The sequence below is a fragment of the Mauremys mutica genome, chromosome 4, assembly GCF_020497125.1.
Source record: "Mauremys mutica isolate MM-2020 ecotype Southern chromosome 4, ASM2049712v1, whole genome shotgun sequence".
NCBI classification, from domain to species: domain Eukaryota; kingdom Metazoa; phylum Chordata; order Testudines; family Geoemydidae; genus Mauremys; species Mauremys mutica.
This window is the reverse complement of record NC_059075.1, coordinates 40,413,735-40,435,344: the sequence shown is the minus strand read 5'-3', so window position 1 is coordinate 40,435,344 and position 21,610 is coordinate 40,413,735. Positions and strand designations below refer to the sequence as shown.

General features: G+C 48.7%; 2 long non-coding RNA genes across 4 annotated transcripts; one reads left to right on the top strand and one right to left on the bottom strand.

Annotated features, from left to right (window-relative positions):
- Nucleotides 1–1,243: 1,243 nt before the first annotated feature.
- LOC123370314 lies at nt 1,244–10,226 on the bottom strand. Its single transcript, XR_006579365.1, has 3 exons — nt 9,956–10,226; nt 6,126–6,214; nt 1,244–1,982 (listed from the first exon to the last, which is right to left on the bottom strand). It is a non-coding gene; the product is annotated as an uncharacterized LOC123370314 (long non-coding RNA).
- On the top strand, nt 9,823–21,032 carry LOC123370315. 3 transcript variants are annotated; one of them, XR_006579368.1, is made up of 3 exons: nt 9,823–10,195; nt 12,501–12,634; nt 20,701–21,032. It is a non-coding gene; the product is annotated as an uncharacterized LOC123370315 (long non-coding RNA). The 3 variants fall into 3 exon arrangements; XR_006579366.1 differs by having other exon boundaries at nt 12,501–12,656; XR_006579367.1 differs by lacking the exon at nt 20,701–21,032 and adding an exon at nt 19,244–19,330 and having other exon boundaries at nt 12,501–12,656.
- The last annotated feature ends 578 nt before the right edge of the window (nt 21,033–21,610 follow it).

The window sequence follows — 21,610 nt, the reverse complement described above, 5'->3', positions numbered from 1 at the left end:
AAAAGAACAACCCTTCCAAGGAGTAAATACCAAACAGCATGCTGCTAAATTGATTTACACATGTTAAAATGTTTCCGCCTCTGGATTTATCTGACTGCTCTTTGTCTGGCTATGAAAGAGGTAAACCTAGATCTTGTATCAGACAAGATGATAGCCGGGGGGACCATGAAAAGGGTTGCCCTTGTAGCTAACGTGCCTTGTGAACATACTTGTGCCTTTGCGTGTTATTTTCTGAGGCTCTTCGCTGCTCAGGAATTTCAAAGCCTCTTTGCTGTGTTTTTCTGGACCTTTCATGTGGCTGCTCTCCCATCCCCCCTTCTGTGCGAGTAGTTGTAGGTCTTTCAATTTTTTTAACCAGTCAGCAGCAGCTGCCACTCTACCCAGAATGATGAGCTGTCAACTGCAGAGTGACCTGGTTACACAAGCTAGAGAAGCAGAGAGGAATAACCATGTCTGACTCGGCTTCCCAGCTTCTCTGAAACAAGAAAATCTTCCAGGGCTGAGGTAATCCTGGTGCTGCTGGGATGCACAGCTCATCTGTCAGGCATATATAATCAAGGTCAAGGAGACTGCCTTTCTGCAACTCACTCCTCTTTAGCACGTGTATATGTCTGGGGTGCGGGAGGCTAAGGTGTGCATAGGATAATGATAACCCACTTGTGTGCAGTGTGTCTGCTATCGGTACTGGGCTCCTCTCTTCAGCTGCTCTCTTAAATGGGAGGTGACTAAGTGGGTCATATGCAGATGTACAAGTAGGCGTGCGACATACTTTGCATAGTTTGTCACAACTTGTTGTGTTGGGCTCTTCCGAGGTGTGCTCCTATCTCATCAGATTCCACTTCACAGAGGCAAGCGGTGCAGTTCTAAGGTAGAATCCCACACAAGGCATTTCATTTAAATAGTCAACTCTTAACAGCGCCCCCTACAGGGCACCATTCATCCCGCTCTCTCCTTAATTCAAACACCCAGGAAGCTACATGGGGGAAGGGATCTCTTGGCATTTTTCCAGCCTGTGAAGTACCTACCACACCTATGGCCATGTACAAATTAATAATTATTAATAATATATTTCTGTTTTCCTTGCAGAGAAGCCTTTTATACAATACATACTTTATGCTTACAAGTGCTATGCCCCCAATTAAACCAGAGGGTTTCATGATCTTCCTGTGAAAATAAGAACAATTGGCCCTTTCAAAGCAAGTACAAATATTATTTAATTAAATCTCACTACTCCCCCACTGCAAAGTGTCACTGTCACCATTTGCAGATGGGGAAACTGAGGCACAGAGAGGTAGCGGTCCAGCTCCTCAAAGGTAGTTAGACATTAAGAGTGGGACCACCACCCCGGTCTGTCAGTCCAGAGGTACTGCACCCGCCTTCCATGCAACATTGAAGAGGCACGTTAACCACGACACCCCAACATTGTCCAGTGATTCCAATGTCTCGCGTCCACCTCAGCTGCCTTACTGCTACAAAGGCACTTTACCACCGTAATGACTCAACAACAGAAATAGACCCGATGTCACCAAACATTTCCGGTACTGCCTCCTGAAGGGAGGGTGTATCCCTCCTCAGTCGAGGTCAGCGTTTCACCACCCTTGCTGAGAACAGCTTGGGCAATGTCCCACCGATCCCTCCTAAGGCGACGAACGTTTTGCCAGAACACCTTTGAGGCCGTCCGGTAGTCATTCTCCATGGTCTTTCCAAACTCATCCCAAGCCCGGGTTTTTGCTTCAATGACTGCCACAGCCACAGCCCTCTTCACCAGCCGGTATCTCTCAGCTGTAACAGGAGTCCTTCGCCTTGACAGCTCCCCTCACCACTGGTGTCCACCAGCGGGTCCTAGGGTTGCCACCATGACAGGCACCGAACTTAAAGTGGCAAAAGAGAATCAGGCCCAGGGTGGTAGGGCAGATTTATTTATGAAACACATTTTAAATGTTGCTTGCTTATGTGTCTGGAGTTTCGAGCTCAACATCAATCTAAAGAAAGAAAGAAATGGGTTTATTTGGAGGGTGGCTGCCCAGTGGAGCTGTCTGCTGCGAGGCACTTGGCTCCAGGAAGCCACGAGTCTCCTGTCAGCTGACTCCTTAATAGCGCCTCTAACTTTAATAAAACGAAGATGGAAGAGATTGCTAAATGGCGGCTAATAAATAAAGTGACGCGCAGGGAGCCTAGTAATATAATATTGCTCTTAAAGGAAATATGAAAAATAGTAATCATGGCCATTGTTATTACTATCTTGTCCTTCAATGTGCCTAAACTATCCATCACACTGATAAGGCTGAAAGAAATACCCAGCGTTTAGCAATACAAGATGCATACTTCACAGCGCGGTCAGTCACAGCAAGCATGTGCCTGCCTTTTCTGCATCCATTCTGTGCCGGAACCTCTTTCACTTTGGTGCCTCCTATGGGTGTCAGATAAATCAACAGTACTGAAGCAGAAAGACCCCAACAGCATAGCCACCCATAGGGAAATAGTCATCCTTCATCAGAACGAATGGAACCCTGAGCAGGACAGTAACAAGGCAACGTGGGCGGGGGATTTATTTTGATGTATCCACACATCTAAAATACACTGCAGTCAGCCATTGGGGCCTGTTGGGGGTGGTGGTGGTGGTAGCCTGTCTTAGTTGAGCCTTGAGTGGGGGAAAGTCCATTGAAAGCATCTTGCCACTGCTAGCTTTTCACAAGATGTTGACGCTCAGTATTACAGTAGTAGAATTTTACTCTGAAGAAATGGTATGTTGCTTAACTTACTATTTTTCAATTATGTTTTCAGATGATGAGCATTAATAAGTACAGAATAATACGAATTAGGGACTGGCAAGATGATCTTAGATCAGCTACTTCAAGCCTCTGCCTTATAGCTTTGTTCCCCACAGTGTATTCTCCAGGCCTCTGCCCAGTCCAGTTTACATGATTCATGGAAAGGAATTTCCACCATTTTCATGAAGAGGCTACTCCACTGACCTGCTGTTAGGAATAATATTCCTGGTATTCAGCTTACAGTCAGTGTCTTCTCATTCCTGCTAGTAAGAGCCCCTGGCAAACCCACCCCCACTCCCACGCAGCTCCTCTTTTTCTGTTGAGGTCAACTAGGCATCAGACACCGAGCCAGGAATTCCTAAATTCTAATCCTGGGCCTACCACCAACAATTAGTGTGGCCTTGGGCGAGTCCTTCAACCTCGCTTCCTCAGTATCACCTTCTGTAAAAGGGGGATAATAATAATTTTTTTACTATAGTGACCTACCCTGGGTGATGTGAAAGTTTATTATTATATGTGTGCAGAGCCGATGGGAGATCACAATTGCTGAGTACTTTTGTTGGTATTTACCCCCTTCAAACATTTAAGAGGCTACAGACCCTGAAACTCAGGCATCCAAATTAAATATTGTTAAACATGAAACATAAATCACACTCATGCACTGGCATGTTGAGTGAAGGCTGCCACTCGGGTTTTAACTCAGCCTCATTATGCAGGCACTGTAGCAAGGCTGGTCTTCTACCCAAGGACCTCACAACACTAGGTCATGTTGTAAGATGGTTCCTTACAAATAAATTGTACAGCAGCTGCAGAGGCTGCTGAGCAAAGAGACAAAGAGACTGAGCAAAGAGACAGTCCGGAGCCCTCTCCCAGGGAGCGGGAGGGGGCTCTGGGCTGGGCAGTGTGGTGCGGGAGGAGGGGGGAGAAGGGGGTGAGGGCTCAGACTGGGGGTGCGGGCTCTGGGGTGGGGCTGGGAATGATGGATTTGGGGTGCAAAGGGCAGGAGGGGGATCAGGGCAGGGGTTGGGGTGTGGGGAGAGGCTCGGGGGTGCAGGCTCCAAGTGGCACTTACCTCAAGCAGCTCCCAGAAGCAGCAGCATGTCCCTTCTCTGGCTTCTATGTGAGGCACGGCCCGACGGCTCTGCACGCTGCCCCATCTGCAGGCACCGCCCCTGCAGCTCCCATTGGCTTTGGTTCCTGGCCAATGGGAACTGCAAGGGTGGTGCTTGAGGCAGGGGCAGCGTGCAGCTATGCCGCTGCTTCCGGGAGCCGTGTGGTGTGGCCCACGACCCTGATCCCCATCTGGAGCACCAGAGTGCTGGAGCAGGGCAAGCCACAGACCCCACTCCCCAATGGGAGCTTGAGGGTTGGATTAAAATGGCTGGCAGGCTGGAGCCAGCCTTTGGGACGTAGTTTGCCCACCCCTGGTCTAAACAGCTGCCCAGATACCCCACCATTAGGGGCAGTCTAAGGAGGAGTAGGGGTGCTTACTGGGAAGTGAAGAGAACTGACATGGGTCTGTCACACTGGTAAAATAAATATTTTCTTAGTGACATATGAATTGCTGAAGCGACAACCCAGGGCAAACTCCTGCATCATGTTGTCTCATCACTCACTGCACAGTGTCAAGCCAAAATAAGTTTGAGGAATGCTTTATTGGTCCCTGTGATGGAGTGTTCAGCCCACCCCACCCCTGAAGGGGTTAAGGTGGCCCAGAAGAGGCCAATTAACCTTCATAGTTGCACCTGGAGGTAGGCACAGGGCTGTATAAATTACTAACTGCTGCTGATGCCCAGCTGGGAGAGAAGCTGGGCAAGGAATATAAAGAGAGGAAGTTTGTAGTAGCAAGGGGCTGTAAGGGGAGGATCTGCTGTCATTTGCTAGTAGCGGAGGGGAGAGAAGGAGAACTAGCCCTAGGGTCAATCCCAGATGAATTGTGAAGAAAGTAAGTCTGAGGGTAGGAGGAAGCCCAGGGAAACAGCAGCAAGAGGGAGACTGTGCAGACCGTGGCTGCTGGTTATAGGGTCCCTGGGCGGAACCCAGTGTAGAGGAAGGGCCTGGGTTCCCCTACAGTCACTGGGAAGTGGTGCATGACTGTTGGAGGCACCATGCAGACAGTTGGTCTGGCAAGACTTTGATACCCTAGAAGGGGAGACCATATGTTGACCTAGCTGGAGAGATGAATTGCAAACAGGGGGAACTGTGAACAACAGGAAGAGTGACCACTACAGTGAAGGAGTGACCATTGGCAAGGGGTGCCATAGGTGAAGAAAGCTGCTATGCCACACCCAGTCAGGAGGGGTCACTCTTGCAGTGAGTGGAAACCCATTACAGTCCCCTCAAAATTAGGTCCACCCTCATCTTAGTCCAAGTCCCAGCGGGACAAGCATCCACGTCAGAAAAATCATCAGTGCCACTGGTGTGAAATGGTCCCCCTCTGACTGTCTCAACAGAAAGTCAAGTACTGGGTAGGTTATGGAGACTGAACTTCCCTCTCATAGCTACAGGAAGGTCCTTCCAGGGAGGACTAAGAAGCATTGGTCATTCAAAGGCATAGATAACCAAGCTGCCTTCTGACTTCCAAATTCATGCACTAGTGCAGAGTAGTGCAAGCATGTGTGTGAATTTTGCACTAGTGCTGCTGCTCAGCCTGTCCTTGCTGTGTGTGTAAATAGAACGGATGTCTGCCCACCTCCAGGGATATGTATCTGGCACCCCTTGCCAGCAGGAAACATTAAAAAAAAATGAAAAGCATGACAAAGTTTGGGAATATCCCAGAAAAAGTGGGCCAGGATATTTCCTCACAATCCTCACATCCCCTCTTTCCACTGCCATAAACTGTCATAGGAAAGCAGAGGCAAATGTTTCATCTCTAGACCTGACCGGAGCTTTGGCAAGAAGTTCTGAGAACAATAGGTAATTTTTAAGGGTTCTGGGGGCATTTTATCAAGAAAAGATAATAAATCAACCTGTCCAGGATTTGAGTGGAGGTCTCCCATGTGGGACAGCAGAGAATGTCGACTGCTAGCCGCTCATCAGTTGAACAAATATGGACAACTGTACAAAGGCTCTCTGCTGACAGCTAATGAGCACCATCCACTCCCACTGATCTGTCACCATTTGGATAAGATGAAAGGTCACCTGGCAGCTGAGAACTTCCAATTCATTCCACAAAACTTCCCCCAGTGCCACCAATTGTTTGGCCTCCATCCCAGCTGGCTCCCCAGGACCACCCAGCCTGTCCCCCTCAGTCAGTGACAGCGAACTGCAAAGGCAATTACCTAGCCGCCAAGTTAAATTAGCACCGTTGAGCTCTCTCTCTTTTTTCTCTCTCTCACACACTGAAGCACTCACCTGAAATTAGCAGCGGTCGGCGCTTTGCAGAGGTGAATACGATTGTGATTATGAATGCACTTCTTGTTTGTCTTTTCAGTGCCGAAATCCTGTCAGCGAGGAGAAGCGATAATAACATGCTATTAAGTTCTTTCTGGATAATGTAATTCAGGAGTCAGGAGGCAGTTTGGTCATTTATGCCTATGTAAAGCTTAGAATAATTTTTCAGTGTCATTATCTTCTATTTCAAAGAGCCCATTCCAAATATCAATATACAGACCCTTCTCTGAACCACCTCCTCCTTGTTTTTATGGGCTTCTCCCACCTTTTATTCTTGTCAGCTCTGAATTTTCAGGGATTTTATTTCTGTTTCCAGCCGTCGTTCACTGCCCTGCTCCCCTCCCCCGCACCTCTCTCCCTCCCTCCCTTTCCCTTTAGAGTGAATTTAGGAATTTACTAATATTTATTTAGCATCTATAAATTGAGACCAGCTCCTCACAGATGCTGAGCGCCTGGGAAATGGCTGCCTGTGATAGCAGAGGAGGTCAGTTCAAATCTCAATACTGGCAGAGTGCAGTACATTCTTTCAAAACGAAGGGAGAACAGCCAGGCCTGTGATATTTAACAGTAGGCATATTCCCCCCAGTGCCACTTGGTAAATATCTAAATACACTGTAGAGTATTCAGTGATATTCCTGTTCTGTTATTTATCGGGAGCAGAACTGCTGCGAAGGCCCAGGAGGGCTAGTGGGTTAATAGAGTCACTGCTCAGTTCTAGAGAGTGGGAATCAAATCCACTGAGATCACATGTGCAATGAATTTAGTTGCCTCAGCCTAGCCCCCAGGGACCATTTGTCCATAGAGCCAAATTACCATGAAATTCAACTCAATAGCAGGCTGTGCTGTGTCAGGCCCAGGATGGGAAAAGCAGGCAGTGCTGAGGAATATTGGCAGAGCTGGGGCGGGCTCAGACCTGGAATAGCAGGGGGAGTTTCAAGTCAGAGATGAGGAGCATCAGTAGAGCTGCGCTGGGAGCTTTCACTTTGCCTGTCTGCTCTACAATTGATTGTAGGCAGCACTATTGGGCCCTCAACTTCATGTGCCCCAAATACATCCATAGCATGTAAGGTCTCTCCTGTCACAAGGAGATGGCAGGCTTCTGGAAGCACTCACCTCCCTTCTGACCCTCCAATGCATCTGACCAACCTGCATTTGGGTGAGTTTCACTCTCCCTCCAGGGTCAAGTAAAATCCAGTCAGAGTCTCTTCCCACACTGGTGTCTCGCCCAGAGCCCCTGCTGGGCAACTCGGCTGATCTCTGCCAAAACCCAGAGCAGGAACAAGTCTCACAGTCTGTCAGCAGAGAAAGAATCTTGGCCACGTCCAGCACAGGCTGGCAGAGCACAAGGAGCTGAGAAACTTCAGGTGTGGAATGGTAGAATCTCTCCTGGCTACAAGCATTATCTATGGCCATCTCAAGAATGCAGCCTGAGGTACAGGCTGCAACATGCTGACTTGTGTGCATGTGAGTAGTCATGGTCACTGTTGCTGTCCTTTGAAGACACACACCTGAGCAGGTCTGGGAATGTATCAGTTCCTTCTCTGGTTTGTTTGCATAGACACCACTGCCTCCTACTAGACTTCAGAAATACTTATTAATTATTATCAACTCTCCCAGCTGCCCTCTATTGGCCTCTTGTTAACTGGCTAATTTTTCATAGGCATCACAGTAGTAGGAGAGTGGCCTTGCAGTCTAGTTCAGGGCACATGTTCCATACGTTCAGACTGGCATGGAAAGAAACCCATGCACATTTGCAAAAGACACAGTCAAATGGTGAACGGGTTCCCTCTCCTGAAAGACCTTCTCCGTTAGCCCTGCTGAGTGAGTCCTTTGTTCTCGGCACCAAAGATCATGAGCTCAGTGCTCTGGCAGGCAGCACCCCAGCGTGTGTGACTGCGTGGTACGTGGTCATGGATCGCTAGAATACTCCCTTCTCCGGAGCAGAGCCAGAGGAGGCATGTGCCACGCATTAGTAGCAGCAGCAGCAGCTAGCCTGTTCCGGATGGGTTCTTGCTCCCTCTCCCTGGGCACATCCTCTCCATATGAGTTATATGCTGAGCTTGATGCATCATTATGTTCTTTGCTCACGCTTTTGTCGAGTGGGTGCTTCAGCGTATGCAGTTAATGGATATTTTTGCCCTGAAATAGCCCCCAGGAAAGAAAGCACAGAGGCTCCTTAACAGATGCAACTTCAACACCAGCCTACACTACAAGCATGAAAACAGACAGATGTCTCTGAGTGAATGCAGCAAAAATTACCATCCAGAACTGGGGCTGGAAAACAATCAGGCTCCTCTTCTGCATGCATAGGGCACAACTGAAGAGGAGACTTTTATTTCATTAAGTTAATTGGCAACAGTTTCTGAATTGCCAGATGTGGACTTAACTTTGCCTCTGGGTCCTGGAAAATGCTCTCTGCCATGTTTAAAAAGATAAAGGCAAAGGCATAAAACTCCTTCTGTTTCCTGCATGCTGTCTCTGTCATTGCTTTGGAGCTGATGGAAGGGGAAATGTTCTTCCTTTTGCACCTTGTTTTTCCCAGGGAGGGTCACAGGCTTTCCCCTGCTGAGGAGAGAAAGTTTGTAGGATTCAAATAAGATTCAGCCCCACTCTGTATTGTGGAAGGAGCTAACCGCTTCTGAAAGCAGATGATTGAGACTCAAGTGCCAGCCAAACCAGAGGGAGGAGCCACAATGTTAGCACGCATGGTCTCATTTGCATAGAAGGTGTAGTATAATCTGCACAGAGTGCAGACCCATGTGTCTATCAGTGCCTAGAAGGTGCAGGCTTATTAGCATAGTGCAGTGGTTCTCAACCTATTTACCATGGTGGGCTGCTTATGCAGCTCTCCAAGTTATGTGGGCTGCATCCACACACACTATATACTATCTGTATGGCCCTTAGGATGTCACATGGGCCGCAGCTGTGTGTTGATTGGGCCGTGAATTGAGCACCACTGGCATAATGGCATGGCCTCCTTGCCATATATGGAATGACATAAGCAGCATACAGGGCTTGAGGCTGTGGCTCTATTTACATAGCAGATGTGGCTTTATACACCTGGGCAATGAAGGCCTACCTGTGTTGGGGTGTGGCCCCACTTGCACAGGGGCTTAGATTGACTGCATAAAGGGTGTGGGTGCAGTGACTTGCAGCTGATGCTAGCTATGATAAGGTCACAACTGTGTGGCTCTCCCTGCTGAAGCTGTGTACAGTGTCAAACTGCAATCTGCTACAAGGGAAAAAGGAGTAACAGGAAAACAGGACTGGACATTCCAAGGGCTGTGTCCTGTGCAGCATCCATGGTTTAAAAGAGCAAGTCCCAGCTGCCTACTCAGAGTGCAACCAGCCTAGTCTGCCCAGCCCAAGCCCATGGCTGCCCTCATCCTGGCTGTCTGCTCTCCCCATGCACAGGCAGCTCGCAAAGCCCAGTTTCTCTCCCTCTCATCCCATCTGCAATAGACCTTCTTAGCCCTCCTCCTTCTTGTCTTTAGCTGCTACCCCAGCCCAGATCCCCTCTTCTTCCCACGTGGGGCCAGCCCTTTCAGCCTGACTCCCCTCTCCCCCTTTGCATGTGGCCAGCCAATCCAGCTCTGCTTCAGGCTCAGTGGATTGTTATGTCATAATTCCATGATACTCTGCCATTCCTTAGCACCTTCCATGCAAGGATCTGAAAGCCCTTAGCAAACAGGAAATGAATTTAGCCTCACCAATCTCTGGCAGTTGAGAAAGATTATTCTCCCCATTGTACAGACAGGAAAACTGAGGAACAGAGCAGAAGAATGACTTACCCAAGGACAGTGTCTACAGCAAGACTGGGAATGAAGTGCAGTCTCCTTCTTCCCTAGTTCTGTGCTTTCACCACTAGACGATACTTTCTCCTTTCCTGTCCTAACTTTATGAAGCTGATCTGGATGAATCCCCTACCATGGTAGTTTGGGATGAGGAGTCTGTTCCTTCCACCAGCAGTCTGGACAAAGTGACATTTGAATTTGGCAGCAGAGTGGCTGGGCAGGATAAGGGCCTGTCAGGTATGTACTAGTTCTCAGCCTCAGCTGGGGATTCAAGGTTAACATGCTGCTGTATCTGTGATATACCAGGGCTTTATCATCTGTTTTAGGTTACTCCTGAAAATAAGATTACTGTGTTTCCAGCACCGGCACAGCTGAGAACTATCACACACTGTGGGACAGATAGCTAGGCCTGGAATAGCAGACCAGGACTGAGCTGCATCAGCTGAGCAGTGTAGGGAACTGGAATGGCTGGGAATGCTGCAGGTCAAGCCTGCACCACCCCATACTTGATAAGAATGTTCCCTCCGGTCCAAGTGCAGAAGCTCTATTAGCCACGGTTAAACTATCAAGCCAGTAGCAAGAGTAATGTTGTCTGCCCCAGCCACTAGGGGGTAACTATTACAGCTGCTCACATACCGCCCACAGTATGAGCATGCATGATGCAGTTTGGCTTTTTTCCCAGCCATCTGCTGATGGGGTTTTTTTTGTTTTGTTTTTTTGTCTGATTGTTGTTTTAAAACCCTATTTCACAGTGGAAATAAGTAAATCCACCCTCACTCCCTGCTCACTGCATCTTCAGCCAATCAAGCTGCAGGAGCCAGAGAGACTTCCCAGTGTGTGGGTGCCAGAGGATTGTGTCAGTCCCTTGCATGTTGATGGGCCTTTTGGTTGATGGGATTATCCATTCAGAAAATGAGGAGACAATCTTCAGAGGAACAGACTAGGAGGAGGTGGCAGAGTTAATCTCACTGTTCAAGGGCGGCCATTGTGGAGGGAGACAGTGGGCAAGAGTCAAGAAACAACACTCCCTATGGAGGGGGAAGCATGGGGGTGGGGAATGGGACAAAAGCAAACAGACAAAGAGAAAAGTCAAGGACTCTTGCCTCCCTGTGAGTGACAGGAGGGGATCTCTGCATCCCAGCAGCAAGGGACTCATAACTCACCATCCCAAGGGACCATTTCAGGTTCCCTGCCAGGAAATAGAGGTCACTGTGTTCAGAACCAGGACAAGTGCAGAGTGCAGTGTAGCGGTTAGTGTCTGTATATCACCACTGCCCTCTGCTGGATGGAATCAGAACTGCTTGATCACGTGTCATGTGCCCTGTATGGCTAACAGATAATTTCCTTTAGCTCAAGTGGTAGAGGGCACTCTGCTTCTGAAAAAGAATTTGAGCTCTCGCCTGCCTTATAAAGGCCGTGCTGAGTGACTACAGTATGATATATAGAGATGGCTATCAGCTCTTGGGTAGACACATTTCATCACGCAAAGACTTCAACGTGGGTTTTACACCAGACCTATTGCATGGGGCAGAGGGTTTCATCACTCTCAGTGCATCTTCAGCCTGGTCAGCCATATCCAGTGAAACTCATTAGTTCTCTACCTTATACTGAATCTTAACATGTTAATTTAAGGCTTCCACTAACCTGAGGGACACTTCCACATAGCTCCTTCTATTACAAGTGCTTTGAGTTTTATGGATGAAAAGTATTGAAATTTCTAAGTGTCAGTGCCTGAGATACAAAATAAATAACAATGGCAATTAAAACATCTGTTTTACCTTGTTATGGCAGGCATCAGCAGGTGGCACTCTTACAAATAATCTCCCAAGTTATTTTTCCTAGCATGTGAGCAAATGTTCAGTTTTGGGAAGACATGCTGTGTAGTGTTAGTCTGGGTTATGCAAGGCTCTGTGTAGAGGTGGTCAATGTGGGAGAGGGAGTTGTATGAGCAGCAGGAGAGGTTGGTCTCTGAGTCAATTCTTGAGGAGGAATTGCTGGCCATTGGGCTGAGCAGATCCCTGAAAGAAGGGTGTACCTTGCAGGCTGTTTGACCATCTCTGTTCTGGGACTGGTTTATATGTGTAAATAAAACAAGTTACACTCCGAATAAACCCAGATGCCACATCACTATTTCTCTTCCACTGGGAAGATGGCCTGCAGGGCCCTGAACGTCTGCTATCACAGAGGCAGAAGGGCAACACCAGAGCCAGAGAGGTGTTGGAAGGAGCAATGTTAACCTTGAGTATGATTTTGAAAACATAGGAACTTCCAGAGTGGATCAGACCAGAAGCCCATCTAGGTCAGTATTCCCTCTCTAACAGGGCCAGTACCAGTGCTTCAGAAGAAGGCACAAGAAACTCAATAGTGGACTTGCATTTAAGGGAAATTTCTTCCTACCCCTCTACCTAATCAGTGCTTGGCATAAGCCCTGAAACAGGTGTTTGTCTCCTCTGATTTTTTAAAAAAAATCCTGTTGAGTGTAACTGAAGTTCTCTCATTCATATTGATATAGTGCTTTACAAATACTGAATTATTGTTACAGGGTGAGCAGGCCCTTCATGAGGTTCTCAAGCTCTAGGTCCCATTTGTGGCTGGTTTTCCTCCTGGATATAGGAAGGCCTGTCGGGAAGTTGGATATAAAGCACTTCCTACCACCAACGAGGGAGCTACATCCTGGTGAGTGCAGCAGCTGGCTGAGGTAATTCTCCAGAGACTGGGTAGTGGCTAGAGCAGGCATGGATTGCTATGGAGAGGGAGCTGGGAGGGGGGCTGAGAGGGGGTTGGCTAGAGAAGGCCAAGAGAGAGGCCCACATGCAGATAGGTGGGAAGTAGTCCTGGGAATCGTGAAGTGAGTGGTTTGGTGCTGAAGGTGGGCAACTGATCCATTGTACAGAGTTCCAGGGTCCAGGCCTGGAGCGGAGGGAGACCCTGGGGTTCCCCTACAATGCTACCTACTGGTGGGTTTGTAACTCCTGTGGGTTTGTAACTCACAGCTGACAAAGTAAATCCAACAATTATCTCCAGCTTTCCTCCAGTGACTTGGAGTAATGTGATTATCCCTAGCTGACAGCTAGGGAAACTGAGGCACAGAGTGTTTATTTGACCTGTCACAAGTTCACAAAGCAAGCTAGTGGCAAAGGGAGGAATATAACCAGGAGTTCTAAGCTACGGGTTCCATGCCGAGTCCACTAAGTCAACTTCCCTTTCTTTGAGTGAATGCTCTTCCTCCATCCGTGCCCCCACATTCCCTTGCTGCCTTCAACCACAATGCAGCATTGTTGATTGTCTAATTAGTGATGGAACTTCTGAGGTTCTAGCATCCATTCTGATAACCCTCCCTCCCAAAGTCAGACCCTTACCCCCTCACTTCCTTGCTACAATGAATTTCGTGCTGGTGAAAGATACTCTCATAGCAGCACTGGACACTGATCATTTCAGACTACTCCCATAATGGGGACAATCCTGGCAGTGGCAGGGCGAGCTCTCCGCAGGCTACCCTGTGCCCCAACCCTATGCTGGAGGGATTTCCCTCTAGGGATGAAAAGTGTGTTCTGTTCCTGTGCCCCATTCAGCCTTTGTCCAATCTGCCAAGGTTGCCAGCATGAGGGATAATTTGTGCCAGCTGTAGTGATGGTGTGTGTGATATGGACTCCTGCCCACTAGAAACTGGACTAAAACGCATGACTCATTTCACACGCCATTTCTGATTATGAGCTTTGTTTCTAAATACTCCTTCTCTTACCACACTGAGAACTTTACCACTGCACCCATTGCTTGAGAGTGATTTTAAAAAACTGACTAGAATAGAATCCCATGGGGAACATTCTTTGCAGAGTTTAATTACAAATCCACCATTAAATCAAAAAGAAAAATAAGAGCCACTGCCTGGGTAGGACCTACACATAAACACAGCTCTCACTTGCTAGATTATTAGATGTTCTCATGCCTTCTAACAAATGAGGCAATTCTGAAAGGCCAAGAACTCCTTCAAGCTGACTAATTAAGACAGACTCTTACATCTCCTTATTCAATATATTCAGAGCAGCCTGTACCATGTATGAGGTTCCCTCATCTGCTACCCAGGATGTGGTTGGTAGTGTAGGATGTGCCAGGATACTACCTGCAGCCAGAGATAAACCCATTGGTTGTTCGGTAGTGACTTCACTGAGGAGTCAAATCCTCTTGCAAAGAGTGGAGAGTTGAACAAAGAAATGCAAAGGCTGATTAGCCTTTGGCATTTCCCTTCTGTGGTACTGTCAGGGGTGAGATAGACATGGGGAAAGGGAGCCTGGGCCCCTTGAGCTGGGCAGAGGGAGATGCAGGAGATGTTAAAAGCTGCCCTGCCATTACAGATGGGACAAAACGGGAGGCTGGCTAGCACACACACATAATAATCAGCAACTCGTTAAGGATTCTAATCAGGCAGAAATATTTTCCCGTCAGCTCATTACAAAATGTAAGGAGGTCACAGCTCTGGGTCATGGCTGCTTTTTCTCCTGCTGGAGATAACAAATGCATTTGCTGGAGCCTTTGGTAGCTCGTTTGTTACGATATGTGAGCGATAGGCAAGGGTGGGAGGGACAGTCAAGGGGGGGTCGAAGCAGGCAGACTACCAGGAGGAGTGAGTGTTGCTAAGAGGCAATTTGAAGTCAGGGAGAGTGCGTCCTTTGGTGCCTGCAGCATCAGCATCTGATGAAGTGGGTTCTAGTCCACGAAAGCTTATGCCCAAATAATTGGTTAGTCTCTAAGGTGCCACAAGGACTCCTTGTTATTTTTGCTGATACAGACTAACACAGCTACCACTCTGAAACCTGCAGCATCACTGGCATTTCTCAGTTTCCCCTGCAATGTTTACACAGAGGGATATTGAGGCAACCCCTCTCAAAAAAAGCCATTTAAAAGGCTGATTGGGGGGAACACACTGCCCCAGCCAGCAATGGGAATAATCATACATTTGGCTGCACCTTTCACCCCACAGCACTTCACAGACTTGATACATGGCTACACATGGTTCATTTCATTCAGCCTTGGAAATAGGATGCAGACAACGCTGGGGCGGAGTGTGGCAGCTGTCAAACAGCCCCACAGCAGTTTTGGGCAGGAACTGAAGAAGGGCGAATATAATAACCCAATTTGGCATGGGCCCTTTCAAGCGGTCTGTGTTCTACAGTGCTTTCTGGCTGTAGGTTCCTTCTTCTGATTTGCTTCAGCTGAGTTGGAAAAACCATAGAGCAGAAGAGAGGCTGGACTAGAGGGCAGTCAAGCACCCAGGGGAGGTGAGAGTAGGGGGCAGCAGGGAACAACACGGGCCTAGAAGTTGCAGCAGGAGTTGAGGCGGAGTGAGGACTCCATAGGCTCAGGAACTGATCACTATTTTCAGGAGGGAAGGGGCAGGGACAGGCAGCAGACCTATGGGGCTGGGGTTGACGGAGTGGAGGCCGAGGTGAGGAGCAGAACACTGCTCCTTTAAGAGAAGGGGAAGGAGACACAGGGAGCAGCAGCTGGAGTTCTTGGTCTTTTCTGAGAATGGGAGGGGGACTAGCGAAAAGGTCACATTCAGGAGGAGCTGGGAGGCAGAGGGCTTCCAGCATCTATCAGAGGACCAGTGAGTAGGCGACTGCAGCAGCAAAGGGGTCCTGCTGAGGGGCAGGAGTTGAGCAATGGGAACTGGTTCTCCTGCTTGGTAAGGAGGTTGCCAGTGAGCTCCATGGAGCTGGATGCAGCTGCTGCAGCCATACATCTACCCACAAGAGAACAGCCAAGAGTGTAACAGTGACTAGTGATTTTGAGTGCCCAGCTCAAGACACCTAAAAGGCTTTGACTCTCAGAGAGTGGGTGCCCAGCTCTACCTGAAAGTCAGTGCCCTTTAAGGTGTCTCAGGTTGGACATCCAAACATTAATACATGAAAATCACTAATCATCCTTATATCTTGTTCAGTGCCGTTAGTAGCCCCTCAGTGCAGCCCCTCTCCCCATTGAGTCACCCATGACAGTCCCTGAAGCATAGCTCTCCCTAGCAGTGCACTGGGGGCCATATTGATTTGGAGAGAAATTGCTGAGCCACCTCCACTCCCTGTAGCACAGTTCCCTTTAGCCCAGCACCGGGTACGTCTACACTTCAAGTGGGAGTGTAATTCCCAGCTGGAGGAGACACACCCACACTAGCTGGGACTGAGCCAACGCACTAAAAATAGAGGGCGGCATAGTGGAGTGAGCAGCAGGAGGGAATAGTCTCCCTGAGTACACACCTGCCACTCCCCACCCACAAGCAGGGCCGGCTCCAGGCACCAGCCGAGCAAGCTCGTGCTTGGGGCGGTAGATTCCACGGGGCGGCATTCGCCGCTTCGGCCGCCCCCGCAGGTTTTTTTCTTTTTTCTTTTTGGTTCGCTGCTCTGGCTGCCCTGTAGGGGGCAGCAGTGCAGAGGAGAGGAGCGCCCTGCTGGGAGCAGTGCCAGGTCTGTAGCAAGCCTGGCAGGGCAGCCCGCGTTCTTCCCTGCCCGCTGACCGGAGCGGCGCGGAGCCCTCCCGGCAGGCGGCGTAGCGAGCACCCCACTGAAGGAAGCCCTGGCTGCCCCTCTTCTCTCTCCCCCTCGCTGCCTGGGGCACATCTGCAGGGCCAGGAGGAGTCCCCCTGCACCCGCGCTTTGGCCAGCCCACAGGTTTGTTTGTCCCACCCCCACTTCACTGCTCCGGCCGCCCGCAGGTTTGTTTGTCCCCTCCCCTTTGCTGCTCTGGCCGCTCGCAGGTTTGTTTGTCCCCCGCCTTCGCTGCTCCGGCCGCTCGCAGGTTTGTTTGTCCCCTCCCCTTTGCTGCTCTGGCCGGCCCAAAGGTGTTTTTTTGCTTGGGGCGGCAAAAAAGCCAGAGCCGGCCCTGCCCACAAGACACTAGGCACATACTCGGGGTGACTAGCCCTTCACGCTGCTGCAGTGACATTCAGTTCTTAGTGCACTAACTTGATAAGAGCTAGCGTGGGTATGTCTCTTTGAGCTGGGAATTACACCCCAGCTCAAAGCATAGACATACCCTAAGGCTGACTCAGAACAGTGCCACCTACTGACTCGCCAGCCCCACTGCCTCTCTCCTTGCAAAAGCCTTTTCCACTCCCTGGAGTCTTGGCTGAGTGAGGCACAACACTTGCTAGAAAAGGCCCGGCCAGATTTAAAACATTATCCAAGTCCACTATTTAGCATAAACTATGTTGCAAAAAGCAAGAATGGACATGTGTGCTGATATTAGTACCAGGCCCTATTGACCTGCCCTAAGCTGCTGATATTGACCAAGGGAAGCGGTGCTCAGCAAAGAGATCCATGGCAGGCTATATTTGTCACTGTGGTAGCCTATGGCCTTGCTAATCCGTCTGTGTCAGCCATTCAATAACCTCACAGAGATTCCTGTGGATCTGCACAAGCATCTGCTTGCAGAAGCAATTGCCGTCTTCCCCTCAATGTCAGCTGCAAAGGTCACCATCAAGATGGAAGCAAAGGCCTTTGATGAGACAGACCCTGAAGTGACTGACACTTGGTGGCAAAACAGCCTGTGGATTAAACTTGTTTTTCCAAACTCACCACCCACTTTGTCATCAAGAAATTAAATAGCTTCCCTATGATTCATAGATTAAAAGGCCAAAAGGGACCACTGTGATCATCTAGTCTGACCTCCTAACACAGGCCATAGAACTTTCCCCAAATAATTCTCAGAGCATTTTAGAAAGTATCCAAGGATGGATAGCTCAGTGGTTTGAGCATTAGCCTCCTAAACCTGGGGTTGTGAGTTCAATCCTTGAGGGGGCCATTTGGGGATTGGTCCTGCTTTGAGCAGGGATTTGGACTAGATGATCTCCTAAGGTCCCTTCCAACCCTAATAATCTATGATTTAAAAATTGCTAGTGATGGAGAATCCAGCATGATCCTTGATAAATTGCTCCAATGGTTAATTACCCTCACTGTCAAAAATGTACATCTTATTACTGGTCTGAATTTGTCTGGCTTGAGCTTCCAGCCATTGGATCCAGTTATTTCTTTCTCTGCTAGATTGAAGAGCCCATTACTAAATATTTGTTCCCCATGTAGGTACTTATAGCCTGTAATCAAGTCATCCCCTTAACCTTCTCTTTGTTAAGCTAAATAGATTGAGCTCTTTGAGTCTATCCCTGTAAGGCAGGTTTTCTAATCCTTTCATCATTCTTGTGACTCTTCTCTGAACTGTCTCCAATTTATCAACATCCTTCCTGAATTGTGGGCACCGGAACTGGACACACATTCCAGCAGCAGTCACAACAGTGCCAAATACTAGTCTCTCTACTCCTACACAAGATTTGCTTGTTTATGCATCCCAGGATTGCATTAGCTCTTCTAGCCATAGCCTCACACTAGGAACTCACATTCAGCTGATTGTCCACCATGACCCCCAAATCCTTTTCAGAGTCACTGCTTCCCAGGACTGAGTCCCCATCCTGTAAGTATGGCCTGCAGGGCCGGTGCAAGGAGGTTCCGTGCCCTAGGCGAAACTTCCACCTTGCGCCACCCCCCCGCCCCCGCCCTGCGGCACCCCCCCCTGCGGCAGCTCACCCCTTCGCCCTGAGCCCACCCCGTGGCAGCTCCCCGCTCCACCCCTGAGGCGCCCCCCTTGTGGCAGCTCCCCACCCCCACCCTCCACCCTCCACCCTGAGGCGCCTCCCTTGCAGCAGCTCCCCACCCTCCGCCCTGAGGCACCCCCCCCCGCAGCTTACCCCTGCTCCGTGCACGAGCATGAGCACCCCGAGCATGCCGTGGCTGCTTCACTTCTCCCGCTTCCCAGGCTTGCGGCGCCTAAGCTGATTGGCGCTGCAGGCCTGGGAGGCGGGAGAAGTGAAGCAGCCACGGCATGCTCGGGGAGGAGGCGGGGCAGGGGTGAGCTGGGGCGGGGAGTTCCCCTGCGTGCCGCCCCCCCTCCCCTTACTTGCTGCAGGCGGCCCTCCCCGCACTCCCCTGCCCCAGCTCCCTCCGCCTAAAGATCCTGCTGCCACGGTCGCTGACGAAGAAAATGGCCCCCAAATCCCAGCACCCTAGGCGACCGCCTAGGTCGCCTAAATGGTTGCACCAGCCCTGATGGCCTGCATTCTTTGTTCCTAAATAGATACGTTTACTTTTAGCTATATTAAAATGCAAAATATTGTTTGCTTATGCCCATTTACCAAATGACCCAGATCACTCTGAATCAGTGACCTATCCTCTTCATTATTTACCACTCTGCCAATTTTGGGTCATCTGCAAACTTTATTGATGATGATTTTACATTTTCTTGCAGATGATTGATAAAGTTAAATAGCGTAAGGGCAATAACTGTGCCCTGCAGGCTCCCTCTGGAAACACACTTACTTGATGATGATTCCCTGTTTACAATTACATTTTGAGACTGGTCTGGACTTTATTCTGCTTGCACATTATAAATGTGATCAAGTCATGGTCATTTGCACATAAGCTACTATTATTTTTAATTCTGTGAACAATTCCTCTTATAAATAAATAATTTCCCCATGTTGGTTGTAAGACTCTTTGAGTTAGCAAATTGTCATCTCTAATGTTTACAAATTCCAAGGATGTTTTAGTACTGGCAGCATGAGATGTGGAGCATATGTCACTCAAATTGAAGTCCCCATGATCACACATTTTTCCCTATACATTATAGATAGGTACGTAAGGAGGTGATCATCCTGTTCCCTAGTGTGCTTTGGTGGTCTGTGGCAGACACAAACTAATACCTCATTTTGTGCTTTATCTAGAAGTACATTGATTCATAACCATTCAAGATCATTTTCTTCCAAGTTATCAGTGACTTGGAAACAGGTAATGCTATTTTTGACATAGAATGCCACTCCCCCTCCCCTTTTTCCCACTCAATCCTTTCTAAATAGGTTATAACCATTGATTTTAACATTCCAGTCATCCAAATTATCCCACCAGATTTCAGTAATACCAACTAGAGCATATTTATGCTCAAAACTGAGCAATTCCAATTCCTCTTGTTTGTTATCGAGACTCCTAGCATTGTTGTATAGGCAGTTCTAGAATTTATTCTCTTCGTGTGCTTTGGTTCCTTGATTAATTTTAGTTCCAACATCATGATTTTATGCTGAGTGCTCATGTCTTCCTTCTTTTTACCCTCCCCTTTTGCTGTTAGTTTAACCCCCTCCTGATTACCTTAGCCAGCCTGACCCAAGGAGAGTTGTCCCCCTTCTATTGAGGTGGAGGCCATCCAAACCACACTGCTCCCTCTCCCCACAGAAGGTGGACCAATGTTCCACAAAACCAAAACCTTCCACCCTACACCACTTACCTAGCCAGCGGTTCACTTCCAGAATCTTCTGCCTTCTGTTTTCCTTCACTTGTGGGCAGGAAGGATCTCAGAAAAGATCACTTGGACATTCTTTTTTTCAGCATGTTTTCAAGTTCCCTGAAGTTATCTACTGTCTGCGAGCTAGCCCACATTGCAATGTCATTAGTTCCTATAGGAGCCATCACCAATGGATCCTTGCCTGTCGACTTCAGAAGCCTAACCAACCTTAGAGTGACATCTTGTGTCTTGATTCTGGGGAGGCAGCACACTGTCCTGTTGTCCATCTGTCTCTTGCAGAATATTCTTTCAATTCATATAGGACCTGCAAAATAGCCATGCCTTTATATAGGGTCTACTCAAAAATGTCATCTTTGTTCCCTCAGCGTGCTTTTGTGCATCTGTTAACTAACCTATATCTGTTCCCAAAGCTGTGCTGCTGTGGCTGGAGATGCTGCTTCACTGAGAAGGAAATGAATATGGCATTTTTTATGTTAATTTCAAAGCCCTGTAGAACCACACGGAACAACCAAAACCCTAATGTTTCCAGATTGGAAAGGCATAAGCAGGATGTGGAGATGTCTGATATTTGAGAAGAGTTTGTAAACAACCAGAAAGTGACAATTAGAATTAAATTCAAGATCCCTGTTGGGCTCTTGTCATCTGCCTCCAGGGACCAAGGAAGAAAACCCAGGGGATTTCTGCTGGAGGCCATTGGAGGGGAGAGTGCTTTGTCTCTGGCCATTGTAAACTAGTTCTCTCCCCTCCCCAAAAGAAGCCTATACAGGAGGCTTGGTAGCTGTGTCCATATACAGGAGGGATTGTAGTGTAGCTGAGGGAATGCCCACTTTCCATGGCATTGTTTTCCTGCTGCCCAGTCCCACGCGAATTCACAGTAGGTCTGTGGGTGTGTATACACAGCCCATAGCAACAAGCCTCCCAGCCTGGGGTGACAGATTTGGGTTAGCAGGGCTTGAGCACTCTCTCACAATATCTGTATAGACAGCGCTTTGAAGTCATGGCTTGGGCTGGAGCTCAGGCTCTGGAGCCTAGGGAAAGGGGGTTCGGTTTCAGAACTCACTAGTGATTTCTTTAAGATATTGGCATGCCATATGCCAGACTACTAACCTAATTCATGCTAAGGCCTGGTCTACACTGGGGGGCGGGGTGGAGATCGATCTAAGATACGCAACTGCAGCTACAAGAATAGCGTAGCTGAAGTCGACATATCTTAGATCGACTTAGATTGACTTGCTTTGTGTCCTCGCGGCGCGGGATCGATGGCCGCCACTCCCCCGTCGACTCTGCTTCTGCCTCTCGCCCTGGTGGAGTTCTGGAGTC